Genomic DNA, 19,173 nt, shown 5'->3' on the forward strand with positions numbered 1-19,173 from the left:
GATCGCCAAATCGAATTAAATTTTTTGCTTCCTTTTGTACATAAGTTATTGCATTTGTTTTGGTATCAATGAGATGACTCGCGATATTTAGTCTTCGCTTTCCTTTTAGCTGTCGCCTTCCTTCATGAATGAAATCAGTCTTATACTCTTTTATTATAATTTCTGATATAATATCACTATTTTCAATCGAGTAATTTTCAATTTTGCCGATTATTCTTGCACTACACTCTGTACATTTTCCTTTTACTTTAATAGAAGCTTTTTCTGTTTTTTTTCCTTTTTTTTCAATTTGACCTTTAGCATACTTAAAAGACCAAATACAAGGAATTCGCGATTTTTCCCAAATTTTTGCAGCAAACAAGTCTGTCCATCCAGGTTTTAAAATAACATATTTTTTACCATCGTTATAAACAGTCTCTTGAGGTTTTATGGAAAGCCATTCTTCTGCAGGTATTGTAATATTAAATGTATCTACAGCTATAGTAGTGGTTGAGATATTCGGATTAAAAGAGTTATCTAATTTGTCAGTAACACTTTTATTTGTCAAAGTGATAGAGAATGCCCGCAGAAGATTATCATAAATCCCATTCCTATTATTTTTTAAAATAGTATACACATGTTTTGCTTTCGGATCACCATCCATAGCCATTTCAATTAATGCATATATTTTATTAGAAGGAGGAAAAACTTTTCCATTTTCGTCAATCGCTCTATAAACGGGATCTGTTAATATCTTCAATAATTTTTCGACGTCGTACATCTTCTCTTACTACTAAATATTAAATATAATAATTAAATACTAAGTATTAAATATATTAAAATAATTAGTCAATAGCATTAATTATTATTTGAATAATTAAATAATAATTCTAAGTAAAATCAAACAGTAATTTTATATTTCTTTCTCTTTCTCTTTGTTTTTGTCTGACGTTCTTCTGCAAAATCTCAATATAAAAGTTATTTTAACCGATAACAAATCTTTCAAAATTCTTTGTAGCTTTTAGAACTTTTTAAAATTTATTAGTTGTAATATTTATAGCACCCTTAATCAATATTATTTATCATATCAACAAATGACAAAATTTTTGACGATATTATTTTTTAATAAGATTCACAAAAATAAAATATTTCTTAATTCATTAAAATTTTTCATAATATTACAAACGTTGCAAAAATGTATTTTTATTTTAATTTAGAACTATCAAATTAAAAACAATATTTTTCTTGAAATGGATATATACTGAATAAACGAACAATAAACAAATATTAAATGCAAATTTTCGGATATTCATTATAACATATACATTTTTCGAATTTTATTAGTAAACTTATTCATAGTTTATTCCTTATTTTTTTGTATATATCTACTATTAGACAAATTTAACGAGTCAAAGCATTAGGAAAAACTTCAAGAAGAATCATAAGATGACTGCCTGATTTGACTTAATAATAAAGACGAATAATTAATTATTGTTAATAAATAGTGATTTTTAACATACCAAGTTAATTAATTTTTTTTTTACCTTTTTTTCTCAAATATCTGTCTTCAAATATATATTACTTGTTATATATATATTACTTGTTATATATATTAATATATATCTATTTCTAAATATATCACTTATTATATATCTTTTCAAATATATCACATCAATCACTTAAGAATTCACGTAACACGACGGAAGCTCTCGATCGAGTGATTTCTGCACCTACTGGAAGTCCTTATATAAGGACAGAACAAAAAATAAAGCGATGCCGCGTGTTTTGACTTATTCTCGCGGCGCGCTTTTGACCATCTTATCTTATACGCGCAAATCGACTACAGTTACTCAAAAGCAACCGAAATTCGTTATCAATATATCCGAATAAAATGAAAAGAAATTAGATGATTTAAAAAAATGTTGTTTTACCTAAACTAATTTATACACCACACACAATATGTGCAAAATAAATAATTTTTTTTTTTAATATATTAAAATTTTTTAAAAATATATTTAAAGAGGTCGAAAATTTTTTAAGAGTTCGGATTAGTTCTGACTGGAGTTCTGGACAGTTCTCGACGAATGTTGAGGAAAAGTCTTATGGGTTAATGCGATCGGACCAACGGTTTGCAAGATGTCAGATATATTTGAACGGTTATTGAAAATTTTCCAAGTTTCGAGGTAGAAAATTTTTTCATAGTTCCGATTAGTTCTGACTGGAGTTCTGGACAGTTCTCGACGAGTGTTGACGAAAAGTCTTATGAGTCAATCCAATCGGGTGACGGAGTAAGAAGATACGTGTTATTTTTAACTGGTTTTTTAAATTTCGTTTAAAGTGTAGAATTTTTTCATTTTTGGATATAAATTATTTTTAATTGCAGAGAACTCTTCGAAATCAATAAAATAATAATAGAAATATCCCAGAACTATGGTATTTTAAAATCAAATTTTAAAACATAAAAAATTTTTTTTTAAGTATTTCTTTTTATCTAAAAACTGCAGAATTCTTTAAAAAAAGTATCAGGAACTATAGATCTACTCAAAAGAGTTTTAAAATTAAGCTCAGAACTATTGGAACTCAATGTGTAAAAAAATCGTGAAGTTGGCACCCCCATTTTTCAAAGTCAATTTTCATTATCATAATGACCGGAACTATTTCTAAAAATTATCAAGAACTCTTCCTATGGTTCTAAATAACTCAGAACTCTTAACAGAACTATGATAGCATAACATAGGGGTGCCAACTTCACACACTCCAATCTGATGGCAAATTGACAACAGGATCTGCATTTTGCAGTTATTTAATAGTTCCTTCACCTACTGCTATGTGATGTATTTTCTCGCAATCAAATTTCTGTTAAAAATATATATAAAGTCTGCAAGTCGTGGCTATTAATAAAAGATCAAAAGTATATTTTTCTATCAGTTTAATTTTTGATATCTGACAAGTCTAACATGAGAATATTAAACTTATTAGAATCAATAGGATATACATGAAAAATTATCCATTTACTTTCTTTTTTAAAGCATAAAGCAGAATTTAATTCTCATATAAATTATATCTTAAATTTTATAAATTATATAAATTTAATTATTTTTACAATTTATTTTATTAATTTAATTAATAGATTAAATTGAACATTTAAAATTGCTATGTGAGATATAACTATATACAATATAATATGTTATACATTAAATATCATATTTATGAAAAAAAAAATTATAAGTAGCGGATAACACGTCTTATGCATTTGTTATATTCATCGAAAAATATTGAATTTTATTATACTTATATATTCAAATGGCAAGGAATTGTGCAGATCCTGCTCGATTTCTGCCGCCAATCTGCTATTAGATTGCGTTTGACAGATCTGTTCGGTTTCTGTTGCCAATCTGCCATCAAACTATATGTGCAGATCTGCTCGGTTTCTGCCGCCAATCTGCTGTCAGATTTTGCTTACTAACTATGCTAGCGGAATATCATCAATTCCGGACACAGTGGATAGGAATCTGCTGTAAAGTCATGATTAGATCTGCTGTCATACTGCCGACATACTGCTAACATTTTGCTATCTGGGTATATATATGAATATGGATATATATGAATATGAATACATATGAATATGAATTATATATGAATATGAATATATATGAATATGAATATATATGAATATGTATATATATGAATATGTATATATATGAATATGTATATATATGAATATGTATATATATGAATATGGATATATATGAATATGAATACATATGAATATGAATTATATATGAATATGAATATATATGAATATGTATATATATGAATATGTATATATATGAATATGTATATATATGAATATGTATATATATGAACATGTATATATATGAATATGTATATATATGAATATGTATATATATGAATATGCATTTATATGAATATGGATACATATGAATATGAATTATATATGAATATGAATATATATGAATATGTATATATATGAATATGTGTATATATGAATATGTATATATATGAATATGTATATATATAAATATGTGTATATATGAATATGTATATATATGAATATGTATATATATGAATATGTATACATATGAACATGGCCGGCAACTTAATAAAATTGCGAGTGTGAAGTTCTGCTATCGGTTAAGTTAGGTCGAAAGGGGTGGAGGAGGGAGAGCCAAAAAAACTGTAACAATATTCTTATTCTTTGATTTATCGAACATTGAAAAATCAATGAAATATATGACAATATTATAGTAATATATATATATATTAGTGCAAGACAAGTTTAAATCTTTTTATTCATAGAATTCATATCAATAAATAAAATTTATCTTATCTTTTATTGCTGTTTACTATTGCAAACGTTGATCGTTTAATTGCATTTGCGCATATAAATCTATTTGCAAGTTCGTTCAAATCTAAATTTTCAGTTACATTGCGATGAACGTGGAGGATTGCAATGCTATTTAAGCGACTTTGCCACATCGTTGATTTTAAATACGTTTTTAACCTTCGCAAAGTTGAAAACGACCGCTCAGCAGTGCATGACGTTGTCGGGATTGTGAGCAAAATCCTAATTAATTTGGAAAACTCACTAATCAATTCACATTGAGGCAAATTTTCTTTTAAAAATTTTATGACATCTTTCAAAGTAGTAATTGCGACTTTTCTTTGTTTGACAATGTCAAGAAACATGTCATGAAGTTTCAATTTTTCTTTCTCAAAGTCATCTTTGTAAAATTCTACAATAGGAGTCGAATCACTGACTTTACATGTAATAAAACTTTCGCATATATTTAAAAATGTCATTGTTTCGGAATTAAATCTTTCTTTTAATGAAAAAATCAATTAATCGTATATTTCATTAAAATTCTTTTGATAATATTCGTCAACAGATTTAAATACGTGGACATCTGCTGTTTCAAAACGTTTCGGAGCTCTACGAGTGCGAGGCAATTTAGGTTGTGACCGGACGATGGGTCTTGAGAGTTCGGGAGTTATGTGAATTAGGCAGTTTTCCTACCTTTAACACGGTCGCCAGTCCGTTTCTCTAGACTACGGACAAGATCTCTGGATCCCCGGAATGAGAACCCCTTCGCCAGATGAGTACCGCTGCTGCGTTGTCTATCCGGTCCACAGACGGGACCACTGGATCCCCAGGATGAGAACCCCTGTTCCAGATGGTCACCACTGCTACTTGGTTTACCTTGTCTCCTGACAAGATTTATGGATCCCCAGGATGAGGACCCCTGTTGCAGATGAGCACCTTTACTGCTTCGATGCCCGCTGTACTGCGTAGCTTCCTTTGTCAGAGACAAAGGCACAAGATGACGTCATCCAACTGTCACCTTTGTTCGTCATACGAAATGACGCAACACTCGCGTCACACGCGTTGTTAAATAATTAATCGTATTAATTATTATTTCAGGAATCACCAGGATGTGGCGGCTTCCCGTCTATGCCTCAGGATCTGTCCAGGATTCACCGAAGACGTCTCCGCGCACAGGATTTCGTTAATGGATCAAATGAACGGACACTCGTTTTATATTATAAATATAAAATATTTATTTAATAAAATATAAAACTATAATTCTCCCGTCACTTCCAAAAACAAAAATAAAGACTGCGTACAAATAAAATAAAAGTATTCTTTGGTTAATCGCACGACTGGACTCATGCGTACACGGCGGTGGTCGCGAGAGCAATGAGCCTCGGTCCCTCTCTCGGCTCTCCTTTTATAGGCGCGAGCCCCCACTCTGCAAGATGGCGAGCTCCTTACGCCAGCGCCTCCTATAATTGCGCACAAACGTCTTAAACCTAAATATTATATTATATTGTTCGCGCTTACCGCTAACAGTTTAACAAACGCTTATTCTATCGCAATTAATATTAATAATAACATAAAGATTAAATAATAAACTAAATCTATTATTCTTATCCTCATCAATGGTAAGTACCATTGATGGTAACCCTGAGTATCGGTAACCTTACCGACTGTGCTCGGTCGGTAAGTCGGTCAGGTTTTGTGTCGACCTTACGGTCGGTCACTTATCGTCCGTCGGTAATGTGTCCGGCTCGACTTGCTAAGTGTTTTCGGGTCGGTTAGTTACCGACCGTCGGCTGTCGGTAACTTATTGTCTTGCAACACTTTAGTTACCTTAAAAAAAATCTGCAGCGGCCGATCTCTTTATCTCGACCTTTGCTGCTGTATCTGGGCTGTCATCTCCTGCGCAGTCCATTTGTTTCCCGGTCGTCGTTGTCTCCGGCTTCCTCTTCGGGATCTTGAAGACTGGGGCCTGCATCCGTGTCAGCTGGACTTCCGGCTGCATTGCCCCCCGTAAAGGGCTTTGTCGTGAACTTGTTGAACGGCAAGGCTCTTTATTTTGCTGAGGTTGTTCAGTTATGCAGGCTTCGGATAGCTTCTTCTTTTTATATGGAAGATTTTCTTTATCCTCTTCCTTTGTCTGATGGAACATTCTCTCTATCTCCTCCAAAGATAACTTCTTCGGTTTGGGTTTTGCGTCCTTTATTTTGACGTTGCTAATCAGCTTTATTTTGTTCGGGTCGTCTTGTATTATATCTTGGCTCGGTCTCGTTTCTGGCAGCTTATCCTCCGCGCTGTTATCCGCCGAGTCCTCGATGGATAATACTTTATCGGCCTCGCTAGTATTTCCGCTCAAAATTTTTACATTTTTGAGCAATTTACCTTCATCTATGATGAACTCCGCGCTTATTGGTTTTGCTTTTTCTGCCTCGACTTTGAGGAATTTTACCTCGATGATGGATTGTATTTCAAAAAGGTCCTCTCCGTCGTCATCCTTTAGCAGCGTCTTGTCAAAATATGTCTTTGACAATCCTTGCGCCTTTATGGCTGATATAACCATCGCGTTGACCCTGTTGATCTTCTCGCTTTCCGCTTCAATCACTTGGTCGATTTCTACGGGTGTATACTTCTCGTATTCCCCCTCCGTGTCTGCAAATCTTTTCAGCATCTGCATCCTCATATCGCGTCGTCTCTTGACGCCCTTCAGTTTTACTGCTTGAAGTACACGGTCGTATTGTCCGTCTTCTTCCTTGTAAAACTCGTTTACTGCCTCGCTCTTCTGCATTTTGTTTAATAACTGCTTGTATCGACTAACTATTGCACAGCACGATGTCTCAGCTGACATTGAGGTACGGCCATATTGGATCTTGACCTCAGGGCTTGTTTTCATGTTGCTGCGGTCGCTGTCCGTCTGCCATCTATCCTTGGTGTGTTCGAAAGTCTTTCTTTCATTGGTAATCCGATTAATATTTTCCCCTAGGCTAGTAACTTTTGAGGAAATCGTATTTTTCGCTGTTTCTCGCGATTTCTCGTTTAATTCTACCTTATTACTAAAGTTTGAACTAATTTCTATATTCTTAAACGCTAAATTAGTATTATTAACGCTGTTATCCGCTATTTTCTTTATTGTTAGCGAATTGTTGGAATATTTCTCTTCGGAAACGTATATTCCTGTCCTATTATTATTAATTTGTGAATTTTCACTAGATTCTAGTGATTTTTCCCTAGTAACTTCATTAAATTTAGGTAAATTTTTGAAAATTTTGCCTTTTTCTGTATTCTGAAGTAACTTGTTCAACTTTTGGGTACTTAGCATCGCCATTGCACCGCTCTCTATCTCGTTATCGATAGGTGTTGAAAATGTTGATTTTGACGATGAATTCGTTAATACATCGACTATTTCGACTTCATTGGTCGATTCTTGTTTTATAATTATCTTATCACTAGAATCTAGTGACTTTTCGACATGGTACCTTAAATCTAGGTGACTTAAAGTTAAATTCCGATTAACTTCGGACAGTTTCGGTTTCTTAAGACTAAGTTTAGAGTCTTTATGACTGTCTTTCAAGTCTTTGCCGAAGTCTTTATTCTGATTCGGATTATCCCTAAATTGGGGATTTCCCGCAACGCATGCACTTTTTGCACTGTCGGGAATATGGATTTCCGATTGAATCGGATTTTCTCTGCTTTCGCGCACACGAAAACTATTTTCGCGCACACTTTGTCTTATTTTGGGTCGTCCTTCGTTATGGGGTTGACATTGGCTTCCCTCAGGTTTATGATCATCCTTCTGGTCAGCTTGGCTGCTTCTGGGTTCCTGATCATCCTTCTGGTCACCGTGGCTGTCTGCTACCCTGGACTCCAAAGATAAGTGTTCATTCCACCTCGTTAGAGCATATTGTGAGTCGATTGATGCACCTATGCTCTTGTTGAGATTTTTGGCAAGTTCTCTACGCGTAATCCTCCCGATCATAAGACATGGTTCGTCTCCTTCGAGGATCATCGCTTCGATTCTTAACTGTTTTCCGTATGCTTCCATTTTAATTGGAACAGTTCGGATTTTTATCTTCTTCTCTCTTTTAAGATAAGCTGGGATGTTTTTTGGAGTTTTAATCCTCTCCAAAATGTGTCCATCACTTTCAATCCGTTGGACTGCTTTCTTAGTGATAACATTGAATTCCCCACGTGTATCCATCAAGATCTTCATTATTTGACCTTCTACTAGACCCATCGTGAATGGAATTTGTTTGTTTCCGTATATCAAGTTGGTTATTCTCGATATATGGCGCATCCCTTTTTCGCTAATCTTTTCTCTTCTTTTTCTTTTCAGGGATTTCTGGCTGACTTCCTGGCTGACCGTTGACGTTTCTGCTTCGTCGTCCGTGATTTCCACATCTATCGGCGTTGAGTTTCCATCCGGCTCGCTCCAGGTAAGTTCCTCCTCCCTTGTTGCTTCATCTTGACCTCTTAGATCGTTGATAAATCTGTTGATTTCTTTATGCTGAATTTTACCGACTGGTTTATCGGTTGTCAACATGTTTATTTGCATCTCGGGCTTTAGTTTTGCCTCGCGGTGCGGTTTCAATTGTCTGGAGTTGAACGTTCCTAGACTGTTCCCCTCCTCGTCCTCCAACACGTAAGCGTTTGGACGTACCTCCTGTCGTACGGTGTATGGACCTTCGAAGACTAGATGGATCTTTTTAGTCAACCGTCGACTGGCATCGCTCCTTCTATGTAGTTTCAGCCAAACCTTGTCGCCCGGATTGAATGGCTTAGCCTCTCCGTGCTTGTCGGTTTGCGTTTTCCTTTGGTCAGCCCTCTTTTTGAGTGTATCGGCCGCCTTGTGGATCTTTCCTTCAAGATCTTCTTCCTCCTCGTCTTGATCGATGTCCTCCTCTTCGTCATCGATGTTGCGCTGTGATTCGAATCTAGGATCGATATGCAGTGCGTCTTCGTAGTTAGGATGTAGATCCACCGGTCGGTAACCCGTACTTCGGTGTGTCGTTGCGTTGATTGTTATCTCCGCGCGTTTGACGATCTTGTCCCATCCTGTTTGTTTCTCGTGCGAATATAGCCTAATAATTCGGCCTAATTCTCGCATAACCCTCTCGACAGGGTTCGATTGAGGGTTATATGGCGACGTTTTTCGGATGGAAAACCCTATTTCCGTCCCGAACTCTCGCCATCTATTCGTTATAAACTGACCCGCGTTGTCGGTAAGTATTTCGTCCGGTATACCGACTGTTGGAAAATACTCTAATTGCAAGCAATCCATTATGGAGTCTAATTTCTGATTTTTTAACGGAAAGAGTCGCGTTAATTTAGAAAACTGATCCATTAGGACCAGTATGTATTTGTTTCCGCGTGGAGTTTGCGGCAATGGTCCAAATAGATCCAAAGATATTACTTGGCCAGGTCTCTCTGGTAATGTATAATACTCGGTACCCCTCGTCGGTCGGGTATAGTATTTCGTGGCTTGACACGCTTCACAGGACGCTACTACGTCTCGTACCACGCGCTCTAAATTTAATATCGACATGTATCGTTCTACGAAGTCGGTAACTTTGTCGGTACCAAAATGCAGTAGGTAATTATGTACCCTATCTACAATCTTCCATTTAATGGACTCTGGTACAATTACACGATCTCCGCCTGTTTTATTTAATCGAATTAAACCTTCGCGTTCTTGAAAATTGTATGGACGTTCGCGAGTTTGCTCTAACAGTTCCTCGTCCGCCCGTTGCGCTTCCGCAATGATCTCGCACCAATTTGACGTTTCGGTATCGTCGTTCGGTTTGCTTATCGCTGCGATACGCTTAGTTTTCTCCTCCTTCTTTACGTAACCGTTTTTAACATTATTTCGCGACAGTGTGTCCGCGATTTTGTTTTCTTTTCCCGGTACGTGTATTACTTCGAGCTGGAATTCGTTGAGAAACGACATCCATCTCGCGATTCGCGAACTGTCGTCCGCGCATGCTCCTACAAACTTTAACGCCCGATGATCGGAGTGAACTCTAACGTGTCGGCCTAGCAACGTAGTGTGCCATTTTCTAAGCGCCCACACCAATGCGAGACATTCTATCTCTGTTACCGTATAGTTTAATTCAGCCCCCTTCAGGCTACGGCTCGCATAGGCTACCGTGAATTTTTCCTCCGATTTATCGTCGTTGTATTGGTAAAGCATCGCGCCTAGTCCGTACTTGGACGCGTCGACGTAAATACCAAATTTCATTCCCGGACGAATTACGAATAAACTATCCACTTCCTCGAACGCTCGTTTAATCGCCTCAAACGCCTGTTGCGTTTCTTCGGTCCATAGGAATTTTATCGATTTCTTTAGTAAGTTCTCGAGAGGTTTTGTCAATTTGGACAAATTTCGCACAAAACGACGATCCCAGTTTACGAGTCCCAGGAAAGCTTGAATGGCTTTCTTATTTTTGGGTTTCTCGAAGTTTCTAATCGCGTTTTTCGTACTTTCGTTCATTTCTGCCTTCACGTTATCGAACGTGTGTCCCAGAAAAGTTATTTCGGTTCGGAGAAATTCGCATTTGTCGCGGTTCAATCTAAACCCTACTCTGCGCAATTTCTCGAGCACATAGTTCACATGGAACAAGTGTTCTTCTATAGTATTCGACGCGATCAGTATGTCGTCTAGATATACGATGGTAAACGCATCGCATTCGTCCCCTATCGCCGCTCGCATAGCTCGCGTAAACGAAGCCCCCGCTGTTTTCAGCCCGAAAGGTAAACGTTTAAAGACGTACGATCTATTGTCGAACATAAATCCGGTGTATCGCTTGCTTTCCGCGGTTAACGGTATCTGCCAGAACGCTTTGGCCACGTCCAACGTCGTAAAGTAACTTTTATTGCCTATTCGGCGAAATACTTCGTCGATCGTCGGAGGTTGTTCGTGGTCGTTGGTCATTCGTTTGTTCAACTCGCGCGCATCTACGCAAAGTCGAATGTCACCAGACTTCTTCACTACTATCACGACTGGGTTTATATACTGAGTCGTGGCTTTCTCGATTATATCCTGATCTTCGAGTTCCGCTAAGTGTTCGCGCACCCGATCTCTGTGTACCTCCGGCACAGGATATAGTTTCGTTTTAAACGGCTTTTCCGAAATCATTTTTATCTCGTGTCGGTAATGCGTTACGCACCCTATCACGTCTTCGAACAACTCGCCGTTGTTTTCAATTATAATATTTAATTGTCTTTCCGCGGTGTCTATGTCTATCGCGTTTAATTCGACAATCGGTTCCTCTCCTTCCGGAAAGTCTAATGTAAACCGGCTTACGTCGCATCGTAAAGTCGCGGTTTGTTCGGACAAGAAATCATGCCCTAATATCATGTCGTAAGACAAGTTCCTAACCACGTATACCTCGTAAGTGAATTCTCTACCCGTTAAAAGGAAAGTCAACTGTACTCGGTTCGCGATTGGCTGTCCTCGGTCGGAGAACGCTCCTACCAAGGAAAATTTCCTTATCGGTATGATCCTCATTGGGATCTTTCTTTGGTTTAACGTGTCGTATAAAGCTTTAGTTATCGCGGATATCTGTGCCCCGGTATCGATTAACGTTTTTACCGACACGTCCCCTATCTTTACCTCCGCGTACGGCATCGCCCTCGCGTTGGTTTTTCCTTGATCTTCCTTAGATAGATCGTCTACTTCGCGAATTATTTCCTTCGTTCTCATAATCGCGATTTTCTTATCGGGTTCTACGTCGTCCTCCGCTTCGCTCGTCTCTTCCCTCGTATCGATAGTCGCTACTTGTTTTCGCTGAGCAAGATCGTTTTTTACCGACACTTGTTTGAACGCTTTATTACCGGCGCTCTTGTCGTATTTGTTGACCCCTTTATTGCCCATTTTACCGACACTTTCTCTTGGTTCTGAAGTTTTCGCGGTATCTGGCGTATGTTCCGTATTTTCGCGTTTCGCGTTATTAGCTTGATAACCCGTATTGGGTTTCGCGCTCGTTTGGTTTCGCTCACTCGTGTTTGCGAACCTTTTGTTGTTTACCCGATCCCTATTTGGATATTCGGATTTAATTTTCGGCGTTTCGGTACGCGGTTTCTGCGCTTGTATCCTTTTACGCTCGTAATCTAATTCGTCTAGTAGTTTTATAAACTCTTCGACTGTTTTTACCGTAGTCGGTCTAATCTCCCTAGCTACGGTTTCGCCAAAATGCCTTTTTACGCATCTAATGACTTCGTGATCCGCCATTGGCGGTGACAAGTATTTGGCTTGCTTGGATACGTTCAACGCGTATTCCGACATCGAGATCGCGGAGTCGTATTTATACTTTCCGTTGTATACCTCTTCGCGGAATCGCGCTTGTTGTTCCTCGCCCCAAAAATAGTCTCTGAACGCTTCTTTCGCGTCCACTATATCGTCGGGATCGCGGATTTCATGCCAGCTGGCTGCCGCGCCACGCATGCACCTACCAAAGTAATAGAGCTGGTCACGCTCGTCTACCCCCTCGTACTTTACGATATTCTCGAATTTCCGTAGGAACTTAATAGGATTCTGCGCGTCATTCCTCCTGGTGAACTTTAGTTCCTCGAATGGGTTCTTCAACCAACCCCCCCTCGGTAACTTAGCTCGTACGATCGTATTTTCACCTATAGTTACGAAAGGACCCCTGGAAACCTCTTCATCGCTCGACGTTGTGTCGCGGACCCTGTTAGTCTCGGCGCGTCTCGCTTCGGTCGCGTTTCCTTTACCTCGAGCCTCAATCGCGTCTAGTCGGTTACTAATTGACCTCAACAGTGTCGATAACTTATCATCCGTCGATGGGTTACCGACCATGCCTTGCCTGACTCGCATGATACGGTCAGTTCCTACCTTACCGACTGTTGGATCGGTTTGGTAGTTATCGACTTTACCGACGTATCCGTCGGTCAAGTCCCTTCCTTCCTTATCGACTCGTGACTTTGGAATTGTATTGGACGACTCTGTCATCATCCTTCCTAACCTACTTGACACTTTGTCTAACTGTGCACGCAGCATATCAACTTCCGCGCACTTAACACCCAACATCTCTTCCGCGCTCAACGTTGACTTCGAACGCGTCGTTACCTTTTCGCGTACTTCCGTATATCGCGACGTAATCTTATCATTCGCGTCCTCGTTCGCGTCCGTCGCACTCTCGTTTTGACTTCCGGTTACGAGTTTCGCGATATTTTCCTCACGAATCGGCGAATGCTTCACCGGTCCCGGGATTTTCGTAGCGATCTCGCTCGCTCTCTCCTCACACTCTCTCTCGTCTTTGTCGGTCATTATTACTATGTCCACGTATCAGGCTCTACCGTTAACAATTGCCGTATCGCTACGCACGATCGAACACGGTTATTTCGTCACGCTCGCTACTCGACTTCACCGCGTGAACACGTATTCGTAAAGCACTCACGACACTTGGTTAGCAACGTCCTGTCACGGTCGCCAATTCGAAAGGGAAATACTATTGGTTTCGCCAATTCGAAAGAAATACGATTTGCCAATTATATTTTTTCTACTGGGTTATGTTACTTTACCGCGCGATATTCCCACAGACACGGGACACCGGACTTCGTTTCCAAAACAGGATTCGCGGTTACGGTATCAAATTCCCCGCAGACTAGTACAATAATACTGTGACCGGACGATGGGTCTTGAGAGTTCGGGAGTTATGTGAATTAGGCAGTTTTCCTACCTTTAACACGGTCGCCAGTCCGTTTCTCTAGACTACGGACAAGATCTCTGGATCCCCGGAATGAGAACCCCTTCGCCAGATGAGTACCGCTGCTGCGTTGTCTATCCGATCCACAGACGGGACCACTGGATCCCCAGGATGAGAACCCCTGTTCCAGATGGTCACCACTGCTACTTGGTTTACCTTGTCTCCTGACAAGATTTATGGATCCCCAGGATGAGGACCCCTGTTGCAGATGAGCACCTTTACTGCTTCGATGCCCGCTGTACTGCGTAGCTTCCTTTGTCAGAGACAAAGGCACAAGATGACGTCATCCAACTGTCACCTTTGTTCGTCATACGAAATGACGCAACACTCGCGTCACACGCGTTGTTAAATAATTAATCGTATTAATTATTATTTCAGGAATCACCAGGATGTGGCGGCTTCCCGTCTATGCCTCAGGATCTGTCCAGGATTCACCGAAGACGTCTCCGCGCACAGGATTTCGTTAATGGATCAAATGAACGGACACTCGTTTTATATTATAAATATAAAATATTTATTTAATAAAATATAAAACTATAATTCTCCCGTCACTTCCAAAAACAAAAATAAAGACTGCGTACAAATAAAATAAAAGTATTCTTTGGTTAATCGCACGACTGGACTCATGCGTACACGGCGGTGGTCGCGAGAGCAATGAGCCTCGGTCCCTCTCTCGGCTCTCCTTTTATAGGCGCGAGCCCCCACTCTGCAAGATGGCGAGCTCCTTACGCCAGCGCCTCCTATAATTGCGCACAAACGTCTTAAACCTAAATATTATATTATATTGTTCGCGCTTACCGCTAACAGTTTAACAAACGCTTATTCTATCGCAATTAATATTAATAATAACATAAAGATTAAATAATAAACTAAATCTATTATTCTTATCCTCATCAATGGTAAGTACCATTGATGGTAACCCTGAGTATCGGTAACCTTACCGACTGTGCTCGGTCGGTAAGTCGGTCAGGTTTTGTGTCGACCTTACGGTCGGTCACTTATCGTCCGTCGGTAATGTGTCCGGCTTGACTTGCTAAGTGTTTTCGGGTCGGTTAGTTACCGACCGTCGGCTGTCGGTAACTTATTGTCTTGCAACACTTTAGTTACCTTAAAAAAAATCTGCAGCGGCCGATCTCTTTATCTCGACCTTTGCTGCTGTATCTGGGCTGTCATCTCCTGCGCAGTCCATTTGTTTCCCGGTCGTCGTTGTCTCCGGCTTCCTCTTCGGGATCTTGAAGACTGGGGCCTGCATCCGTGTCAGCTGGACTTCCGGCTGCAAGGTTCTTTTAAATTTAGTTTTTTTGCTTCATTTGTCGCTTTTTCCCATAAGGCATCGAAACCAGATTGTCTCATTTCTACAAGACACTCTAATATGGCTTTTTCATGTGATTCATACAAATTTCAGTTTACAAAATCAGTTTTTTGTAATTGCGTATTTAAAATTTCAATTTTCTCCAATGCTTGGATAGAATTTAGTAAGCAGAAATAAAATTCGAAACTTTCTAAATATTTTAAAAATCCATTAGCTTTACTGCTAACTTCTGATTTGTTTGTAGATATTTCATCAAAAAATAACATTTGCTCATAGTTAGTAGCCAATGTTTTTAAAGATTTCATTCTTATACACCATCTATAAAAAATTAAATATTTAATTAATTTCTAAAATCTAGCAATATTGACAAAGAATTTGGAAAAAAAAGAAATGTTTTGTTCAATGTAATTAATTAAAATGTAAAAATATTTACAATAAAAAGATGCTAAGATTCTTAAATCAACATCCATAACTTTAAATTATTATTTTGTGCGTAATTTAGTTTTTTTACTCATTTTATTATAGATTATAAATATAATTAATAGAGTAATACCTTGTTGGACAAAACGGTGATAGAGTCGGTAGATTTTCCTTCCATGTCGCCTGTAAATCTTTAAATATTGCAATTCATTTTGGAGAATCGCGAATAAAGGTTATCATATCTTTGGCTACTCCAAGAAAGTTGTTAATCATTTCTATGTTCTTCATAGCATCTTGAGCGACCAGATTTAACGTATTGTATGTGCCATACAATGAACAAAAAGAGATCTTGATTCCATCTTTCTAATTAGTGTTTATACACCAGAACATTTTCCGCTCATGTTTGCGGCGCCGTCAAAACATTGCCCTCTTAATTTCATAACATCTAATCCATATCGTAATAAGACATCTCTTATGATATTTAGAAGCATTTCCGATTTTGTGTTACTAGTTTCATAAAAACCTAAGAATATTTCTTTTATAATGAAATCCGGCAATGTAATTCGAAAGTTAATAGAAACTTGTTCTAATCTGGATATATCCGATGTTTCATCCACAATAATAGCATAATATTGCGCGGATTTTATTTCTGTTATATATACGTTTATGACTGCATGTGCCATCATCTCCAACATTTCATTCACGTAATCGTGATGCAACCACTTATAACTACCTACTGGCTTACTTAGCAACCACTTTAATTCTGGGACGTCTTCAGCTCTCATTTTCAAAAATTTGATAAGATTTGAATATTCATCATTATTGTTTCCTCGGAAGGCTATACCTTGTTGTGCTAAAACACTTACAGTGCTAAATATCTTTAGTAATGCGACTCGAGAATCAGCCATTTCTTTAGCTTTTGCATGAGAAATATACTCAACAATAGACTTATCTTGTAAGTTTTGTAATGCTACAAATGATTTTCTATGAAAACTGCTTGTTTCATGCTTATTAAAGCGATCTAGCGCATTCTTCCAACAATTAAAGCCATTCGTGACAAATGATTCAACGGAGCGTATAGCACGGCTATCTAAATTTGATAGATTTTTGCTCACTGCTTCTGAGCATACTTTACAGATTGCTTTACCCTCTGAATTAAATTCTAGCCATTTGTATAGGTTTTGCCATCTTGCAAAAGATAATGGTTTTTATTATCTATAAAATAACAATATATTGTTTACGTTTTTTCTAAATACTTTTAATTTTAAGACAATTTTATAATTAATGCATCTAAATAAGATTTCGAAATTATTTTTTAATATTTAATTTTTTAATTAATAATTATAATTAAATTCTAATATTTTAATACTATAAAAATGTTATATTTTAAAATAAGTACCAAACTTATTAACTATTTAAATATATTTATACAAAAAATTGCATTTTACTCAAAACAAACATACATACTTTTGTTTAATGCCTTTTTAGACGCAAAATTTTCTTTGTCTGGGTTTTGTTGAGTGTCGCTATAATTTATTGCTTCCGTGATTTCTAACTCCGACTTCGAACTATCAACTATCTCTATCTTACTGCTTGAATAGCTCGGCTTCGAAACTATAGAATTTGGTGGCTCTTGCTTTCTGTCTCTTTCTCTTATTACAAATTTGTCCATGGTCCATGATGAGTGACAAAGAAAGATATATTTTGTTGGGTTAGGGGAAGAACCGCGATCTCAGGTCAATAGGAGTTTCGTCACGAACTGTACGGACTTAAGAGGAAAGGACATCAATTCGGACATGAACAATGAGACGCCTACAGAGACGTTTTGCCACACGCACATCTAACGCCCTCTACCTCTATCATATAATGTTATAGTCTATGGCGGTAGCTTTCGTCGCAATTCCTAAATAATTTTAAAATTTTAGAATAAATTGGTAAAATTCCGAGTGTGGAATTTCCACACTCAGATTAATCCAAGTGTGGAATCCTCCACACACTCCATATATAAGTTGCCGGCCCTGCATATGAATATGAATATATATGAATATGTATATATATGAATATGAATATATATGAATATATATGAATATGTATTTATATGAATGTAAATATATATGAATATGTATATATATGAATATGTATATATATGAATATGTATATATATGAATATGTATATATATGAATATGTATATATATGAATATGTATATATATGAATATGTATATATATGAATATGTATATATATGAATATGTATATATATGAATATGTATATATATGAATATGAATATATATGAATATGAATTATATATGAATATGAATTATATATGAATATGAATATATATAAATATGTATATATATGAATATGTATTTATATGAATGTAAATATATATGAATATGTATTTATATGAATATGTATATATATGAATATGTATATATATGAATATGTATTTATATGAATATGTATTTATATGAATATGTATATACATATATACATATTCATATATATACATATTCATATATATAAATATTCATATATATTCATATTCATATATAATTCATATTCATATATAATTCATATTCATATATAATTCATATTCATATATATTCATATTCATATATATACATATTCATATAAATACATATTCATATAAATACATATTCATATATATACATATTCATATATATACATATTCATATAAATACATTTTCATATATATTTACATTCATATAAATACATATTCATATATATACATATTCATATATATACATATTCATATATATACATATTCATATATATACATATTCATATATATACATATTCATATATATACATATTCATATATATACATATTCATATATATTTACATTCATATAAATACATATTCATATATATTCATATTCATATATATACATATTCATATATATACATATTCATATATATACATATTCATATATATTTACATTCATATAAATTGTGCAATATCGTGGCAAGTGAAGCGCGGTCAGTGCGCGAGCGAGTTAGACAAAGGAGACAGCACAGCACGGCACAAAAAAAGAAGAAGATAAATTTCACACGACGAGAATATATTTACAGAACTACATACAAAAGTGCGTTAATGTTGTTCGAAAGTAGCGACAGAAAAGCGCACGACGATTGCAAGAAGTGCAATCGATAGAACGATCGAAAGTGCTTGTGAAAAAGCGAAAGAAAAGCGAAAGCGTACTAATCTCGGTCTGTGCGTGTAGAAGTCGACAAGACGAGTGCGAGCGCGAGGAAAAGGCGCCGAACAAACGGTCTTTATCCCGCTGACCTTCGAGAAGATTCTGAGACAAAATCACCGTATTTGTGATTTTGTAATATAAAGATATCGAATCCTCTCGAAAGTCGGAGGACAAAGCCGTTT

The sequence above is a fragment of the Prenolepis imparis genome, unplaced genomic scaffold, assembly GCF_030444845.1.
Source record: "Prenolepis imparis isolate NDT839.2.m4 unplaced genomic scaffold, iyPreImpa1.0 SCAF_290, whole genome shotgun sequence".
In the NCBI taxonomy this organism is placed as follows: Eukaryota; Metazoa; Arthropoda; class Insecta; order Hymenoptera; family Formicidae; genus Prenolepis; species Prenolepis imparis.